Genomic DNA, 8,155 nt, shown 5'->3' on the forward strand with positions numbered 1-8,155 from the left:
ATAAAAAATTCAATGTAGAAATTTCAATTGTCGCCAAAACCAATCCAATTATCACTTTCTCTCTGACTCAGATTTTCTTTCCTACCTTTTTCTCCCCCTCTCCCTAACTTTGAATCATTGGCCTGTGAATATGAGACTGCAACTGTTCAGGTAGATCTAAACTATTGGTTTAAGACTCTAGAAACTTTAGTTCTGTCTACAAGGTTCAACTCCTGCAACCAGCCACTTGATGCTTGAAATGTTTGTGAGGATTTGGATCCCAAATTGATTTTTCTTCTGAAAAAAATCCTTTAAGAAATTATATCAGCCCTAAGCAGACATGGCAATCAAATAATCATATTTGGTTAATTGGATTAAATCATGATTCTAAATATGTACATATTTATTATCCTACTTATTTTATTAATGATGTTTATATATCTATAATTCTATTTATTTATATTGCTTTTGAGGCTTGTCTACTCCTTTTTTTTGTTGTTGTTGTCCATCTGCCCCGTTCTAGACTGTGAGCCCGTTGTTGAGTAAGGATTGTCTCTGTTGCCGAATTGTACTTTCCAAGTGCTTAGTACAGTGCTCTGCACACAGTAAGCACTCAATAAATATGATTGAATGAATGAATGAAATATGATTGAATGAATGAATGAAAGTAAAAAGAAAGTTATGTAAAATATGAGAAGCCAATTTGAGCCACACTCAGTGTACTTTATTACTTATTTACTCTTAGGCTCCTTAGTCAATTAATGATTACATTTCATTTCTGTTTACTTGTATTGATGTCTGTCTCCCCACCCTGTCCCCAAGACTGTGAGCTTGTGGGCAGGGATTGTCTCTCTTTAATACTGTATAGCACTTTCCCAAGCTCTTATTACAGTGCTCTGCACAAATTAAGTGCTCAACAAATACGATTGAAAGAATGAATTTAATTGAGGATCAAATAGAAGTTAAAGCAAGTTCCCACACACTGGATGTCTGACCCCTTCTGCATGTGAAATAGGAAAAGATTCCTGTTTTGAAACGATGTCACTCTGGATGGAAAAGAGTGAATATCGAAGGCATATTTGTATTATCTTTGGGTTATTGAAGTAACCAGAAGGTGGCTTCCTAGGGACCAGGAATAGAGTTTCTTGGAATCCACGCATAACAATCCAGTAGGAAAACGGCTTCCTAGTTCAATTGACTTTAGAGTAACTGTGACAGAAACTTTTTCAGGGCAACAGTCATCTCCTTGTTTCTCAGATTGTATATCATGGGGTCAAACATTGGTATTACAATGGCATAGAGCAAAGACAGAAATTTATCCACATCTGCTGAGTGGCTTTACTTGGGCCATAGATACATGATGATAACAGATCCAAAGAACGAGGTGACAACTATGATTTGGGAAGAACAGGTGGAGAAGGCTTTGTGCTTCCCCATGCCTGAAGGTAACTTCAGGATGGTGGAAATAATTTTGACATAGGACACGAGTATCAAGAGAAATGGGGCTGTCGCAAAGAGCAGAGCTACAGCATAGACTGAGAGTTCATTCATACCTGTGTCTCCACAGGCCAATTGACGTATTGGTGGGATATCAAAGAAAAAATGGTTCAGCTTGTTGGAATCACAGAAGGGCAGGGAGAATATCTGATATGTCTGCCCTATCTGGACTGGAATGCCACCTATCTAGGAACCAGCTGCCATCTGGAGACATGTCTTGTCATCCATGATGATTGAAAACCACAGGGGGTTACAGATGGCCATGTAATGATCATAGGCCATCACAGCCAGGAGGAAGCATTCCATGGTTCCAAACATAAGAAACAAATACATTTGGGCGGCACAGGCTGAGAAAGGAATTGTTCTACTTTGTGTACAAAGGTTAGCCAGCATTCTGGGGAGAGTCACAGAAGTGTAACCCACTTCTAAGAAGGAAAAATTCCTAAAGAAAAAATACATAGCAGTATGGAGAGCTCGATCGGTTTTTGTTATTAAAATGATTAAGCTATTTCCCATCAGGATCATCATGTAAATGATTAAGAATGTTGCAAAAAGAAAACTGCAGTTTGGGAACATTGGAGAATCTCATCAGAACAAACTCTGTCATGGTGGTGTGATTTTGACTTGTAAGTTTCATCTCTAGAAATAGCAATGTCAAAGAATGCAAGTCAGGACAAGGCATCATGCACTGATCCTCAATAGAAGAGCAAATAAAATCAACCAATCAATGGGATTTATTGAGTGCTTATTATACGCAGAGCACTGTACTAATCACTTGGGAGAGTACAATACAACGGAATCAGTGGACACATTCCCTGTCCATAATGAACTTACAGTCTTGAAGGAGAGACAGATATCAATATGAGTAAATAATTTATAATACGCAATTTAAAGATATGTACATAAGTGTTATTGGGTTGGGGTGAGGTGATAATGAAATATCCCAAAGTCACAGATCCAAGTCCATAGACATAAATAACAGGAATTAAAATTAAATGTGTATGAAAGGAGATGGGATTAATTCCATTAGGTTAAAGGATTTTATGGGAGGGTAGGATTTTTGGAGTATGGCTTTTTCCTCCCTTGTTGTCTGGGTGAGAACTAGGCTGTAAGCCTCCTTTTGAGTGTGAAAGTGAAGATAGACCTAACATAACCCAGCAGTCCCTTTCTTCAGGTTTTCTGGTTAATTTTCCAGCACTGAAGCAATGATGAATGCTTTATGCCTTAAGCTGGTTGGACATGTGAGAAAGAATGACAATAGGAACTCTAAACTGAGGTGAAAAAATGAAATATTTCAAAGATGCAGTGAAGCAAAACCACAAAGAGGGGATTGATGATGGAAAGTTGGGAGGGAGCAGAAGGACAGATCAGATGAGTGTGCAGACATTAAAAATGTGGTGACTCTAAGAGGGGAGGTTTCAAGAAAACCAGGGCACTGAGGGTGAAACTAAAATAAGGGTGCACTCTATATAGCAAATGCACCAATGCTTCCAGGAACAATCTTTTCATGCACTCAACTGGGGGGAATTAATAGCCCCTCATTAATTTTATCAGTCATACTCGCATAGTGTATGTATATGTGTAAGCATGCATGTTCAAATTAGTACAATTCCATACTGAAAATGTCCCTAAATTTAACTCGTTAAGGGTAAAAGTTACACATTTATTTTCTGAGTTCATAAACTCTGTTTAAAGGATGAAGCAGAAAATGGGTTGGAGAATACATCCAAATTAAATAACACATGTTGGCAAGAATCCTGAAACAGAGCTATTTTTCCAGTGTGTATAAATGTTCATTGAAAACATAGAATCAAACAATCAGTTTTGTTTTTATTGAGTGTTTATTGTGTGTGGAGCATTGTACTAAGTACTTGGGAGAGTGCAACATAACTGAATTGGCAAACACATTCCCTAACTTAGAGTAGTGTACAGTCTAGAGGGGAAGACACCCATTGGTATAAATAAGTTATGAATATGTAGTCCCACTGAAGCGACTGTCCATGGATCCATATTAACAAAGAAATTTATTTAGAAGTAAATTTACAAAGATCTGCACATTTTTCTAATGTAAGAAATGATTGCACTAGTTTTTACCAGAAAGCACATAGATAGGGAACAGATTGTTCTCTAATTTCAATTCTCAAACTGAATCTTTTTCTGGCACTCCTAAGAGAATTTCATTTCTTTTATAAAGTTTTACTATAGAGTTTGCTGAATTCACATAGTGCTAGTGGTCTCTGCTAGCAATAGTTCGATGTAATTGTATTTGTTCAGTATTTACTATAGGCCAAGGCCTCTACTTAGAGTTGGAGTAGAACAGATATTTAATTCTCCATTTTATAGATGAGGAAACTGAGACAAGGAAAAGTTAGGTTACTTGTTAGGGGTCTCAAACAGGCAAGGGGCAGAGTTGGGATTAGAACCCTGGTGTCCTACCTCTCAGGCCCTTGCTCTCAACACTAGAGCATGTTACTTCTGAAGACAAATAACTCTTTAAATGAAGCCTTCAGGTTACCATTTCCTGACAAATCAATACTCCAAATCTTCTTAACCGTTTAACCACCTCTTGCACCTATGTGCTAAATTATTATTTAGTTATTTATTTAGGACAACTCTCATGACTTGCAGCATATTTGAAAAAAAAAAACCTTGCCTTTGCTATTTCAAATTATTGTTTAATGCATCGACGATTTTCTTGGAGGCTGAAAGTTTTCTATGGTTTCACTGAAGAGAGTTTATTTTTTGACTAGTATTTAATTATACTGGGTTCTTCTGAAATGAGATTTTGGTAGCAATGGATCAAGTAAGATTAGTGAATGAAGTAATGCATCTATTTCCAGGAATTCAGTAAATATTTTTACGAAGCTGGAATTTAAGGTAGTTAAAAGTTGAGCTGGACTCAACTTTCAGAAATGACTTCATAGAGGAGGTGGGAATTTAAAGATGCTCAAGAAATGGAGAGGGAACAAAATCCATGACACTGATCTCAGACCAACTTGCCGGGCTCCCAAATGACATCCAGTGTTCACAGATAGAGGCAGTCAAGGAGTGTAATTTAGAGAAGCAATGTGGCCTAGAAGCAAGAACACGGGCCTGGGAGCTGCAGGCCCTGGATTATAATCCTGGCTTTGATTCTGGAAGACCTTGGGGAAGCCAATGAACCTCTCTGTGCCTCACTTTCCTCTTTAAAATAGGAATTCAATTCCTCATCTCCCTCCTACTGTCCTTTCCCCGTAAATCCATATTACTCCCTCACAGAGATCTCCGCTCTCTTGACCCCATCAATCTTTCTGAACGCCTCACATCCCACCTCGCCTCCCTTTCCTCTCTACCCAATCTTGATGATCAGATTACTGCTCTCAACTCTACCCTCTCTACTCAGCTAGACTTGCTTGCTCCCCTTTCCCTTCACCACTCTTGTACCACTAACACACAGCCCTGGATCACTGCCACAGTCCACCACCTTCGCTCTTACGCTCGAGCTGATGAACGCTGCTGGCGAAAGTCTAAACACCATGCCAACCTCGTTCACTTCAGGTTTATCCTTTCCTGCTTTAATTCAGCCCTCTCCTCTGCCAGACAAAACTATTTCTCCTCCCTTATTGACAGCCATGCCCATCATCCCCGTAAGCTCTTCCGTACATTCAACTCCCTTCTCAGGCCCCGGTTCCTCCCCCTCCTCCTTCCTTCACCGCCAACGATCTACTTCATTAATGAAATTGAATCCATCAGGTCTGAGCTCCCCAAAGTCACTCCCCCCCTCCTTCTCCAACCCCCCGGCTCTCAACTCTCTCTGCTACTCTCCCATCCTCCCCAGCCATATCTTCAGAGGAGATCTCCTCCCCCCTCTCAAGTGCTACTCCGGCCACCTGTGCTTCTGACCCTATTCCCTCTCATCTTATGAAATTTCTTTCTCTGTCTCTTCTCCCCTCCTTAACTTCCATCTTCAACTGCTCACTCTCCATTGGTTCCTTCCCCTCTGCCTTCAAACATGCCCACGTCTCTCCCATCCTAAAAACCCCTCTCTTGACCCCACCTCACCTTCTAGCTATCGCCCTATCTCCCTCCTACCATTATTCTCCAAACTCCTTGAACGAGTCGTCTACACGCACTGCCTCGAATTCCTCAATGCCAACACTCTCCTCGACCCCCTCCAATCTGGCTTCCATCCCCTACATTCCACGGAAACTGCCCTCTCGAAGGTCACCAATGACTTTCTGCTTGCCAAATCCAACGGCCCATACTCTATCCTAATCCTTCTCGCCCTCTCAGCTGCCTTCAACACTGTGGACCACCCCCTTCTCCCCAACATGCTATCCAACCTTGGCTTCACAGACTCCGTCCTCTCCTGGTTCTCCTCTTATCTCTCCGGCCATTCATTTTCAGTCTCTTTGGTGGGCTCCTCCTTCCCCTCCCATCCCCTTACTGTAGGGGTTCCTCAAGGGTCAGTTCTTGGTTCCCTTCTGTTCTCGATCTACACTCACTCCCTTGGTGACCTCATTCGCTCCCACGGCTTCAACTATCATCTCTACGCTGATGGCACCCAAATCTACATCTCTGCCCCTGCTCTCTCTCCCTCCCTCCAGGCTCGCATCTCCTCCTGCCTTCAGGATATCTCCATCTGGATGTCTGCCTGCCACCTAAAACTCAACATATCCAAGACTGCCCAAACCCTGCCCTCTCCCTGACATTCCCATCACTGTTGACGGCACTACCATCCTTCCCGTCTCACAAGACTGCAACCTTGGTGTCATCCTCGACTCTGCTCTCTCATTCACCCCTCACATCCATTCCTTCACCAAAACCTGCCGGTCACACCTCTGCAACATTGCCAAGATCCGCACTTTCCTCTCCATCCAAACCGCTACCCTGCTCGTTCAAGCTCTCATCCTATCCCGTCTGGATTACTGCATCAGCCTCCTCTCCGATCTCCCATCCTCCTGTCTCTCCTCACTTCAATACATACTTCATGCCGCTACCCGGATCGTCTTTGTGCAGAAACGCTCTGGGCATATTACTCCCCTTCTCAAAAATCTCCAGTGGCTACCAATCAACCTACGCATCAGGCAAAAACTCCTCACCCTCGGCTTCAAGGCTCGCCATCACCTTGCCTCCTCCTACCTCACCTCCCTTCTCTCCTTCTACAGCCCAGGCCGCACCCTCCACTCCTCTGCCGCTAATCTCCTCACCGTGCCTCGTTCTCGCCTGTCCCACCATCGACCCCCAGCCCACGTCATCCCCCTGGCCTGGAATGCCCTCCCTCCGCACATCCGCCAAGCTAGCTCTCTTCCTCCTTTCAAAGCCCTACTGAGAGCTCACCTCTTCTAGGAGGCCTTCCCAGACTGAGCCCTCTCCTTCCTCTCCCCCTCCTCCCCCTCCCCATCCCCCCTGCCTTACCTCCTTTCCCTCCCCACACCACCTGTAAATATGTATATATGTTTGTACGTATTTGTTGCTCTATTCATGTATTAATTTTATTTGTACATATTTATTCTATTTGTTTTATTTTGTTAATATGTTTTGTTTTGTTGTCTGTCTCCCCCTTCTAGACTGTGAGCCCACTGTTGGGTAGGGACCGTCTCTATATGATGCCAACTTGTACTTCCCAAGAGCTTAGTACAGTGCTCTGCACACAGTAAGCACTCAATAAATACGATTGAATGAATGAATGAACTACCCCCTTCTCCTGGAAATGTTAAACTATCTCGGCTTCACTGGCACTGTCCTCTTCCGGTTCTCCTGGGAGGGACAGGGACTGTAGTCAACCTGCTTTTCTTGTATGTTCCCAAGGATTTAGTATGGTACTTGGCACATAGTAATTCGCTATTATTATTATCTTTATTATTTGTAGTAGTAATAATAGTAGTTCCATGCATCTGCATGAATTCTCTAGTGTCCTAGAAGCCATTGTACTTTTTTCCTTCTGAAGTTTGCAGCCCCAAAATAGGAAGAGGTTGGGCAAGGACCAGAGGCCACATGAAACATTAATTCTTCTTCTCAACTGACAGGTGAAATCCAGCAATAATTTTTCTGTCATCTTTTGAAATTGCTTCAGCCTTGACGATTTTCTCATGCCTGTGCACTGCTGACATATGATATCTACAACAGATAAAACAGTTTGAGGGTATAGAACATGTGCATTCACCTTGCCTTTTTTGTGTCTAATAAATTCAAGCTGAATGTTGCTGATATTATTAGGAAAAAAATACTTTGCCCCTCAATAATGACTTCTTTTCAGCTGGAACCATTTAGAGAACTTTTCTGCAAGTCACTTAACTTCTCTGTGCCTCAGTTACCTCATGTAAAAAATGAGGATTAAGACTGTGAGCCCCATGTGGGACAATCTGATTACCTTGTATCTATCCCAGAGCTTAGAACAGTGCTTGGCACATAGTAAGATCTTAACAAATCTTATTTTTTAAAATGTGGCTCTAAATCGAGTTGGTGATTTTCAAGTTTCTAATTAGGAGGGTCGTGAGGTGCGGTTGAAGGGAACAAAGCCATTGATTGATTTGAAGCCAATGGTGAGGAGTTTTTGTTTGATGGGTTGGGCATGACCAGAGGTTCCTGAGGAGTGGTGAAAAATGGCCTGAGTATTTTTGTAGAAAAATTATCCGGGTAGGTGAGTGAAGAATGAACTGGATCGGGGAAAGGCAGGAGACATAGAGGTCAACAAGGA

The 8,155-nt window shown here is 42.3% G+C and overlaps 1 pseudogene; it reads right to left on the reverse strand.

The window, feature by feature from the left end:
* Nucleotides 1-1,179: 1,179 nt before the first annotated feature.
* Nucleotides 1,180-2,083, reverse strand: LOC119922664 (annotated as a pseudogene).
* Between the last annotated feature and the right edge of the window lie 6,072 nt (nucleotides 2,084-8,155).

The sequence above is a fragment of the Tachyglossus aculeatus genome, unplaced genomic scaffold (assembly GCF_015852505.1).
Source record: "Tachyglossus aculeatus isolate mTacAcu1 unplaced genomic scaffold, mTacAcu1.pri scaffold_116_arrow_ctg1, whole genome shotgun sequence".
Taxonomy (NCBI): domain Eukaryota; kingdom Metazoa; phylum Chordata; class Mammalia; order Monotremata; family Tachyglossidae; genus Tachyglossus; species Tachyglossus aculeatus.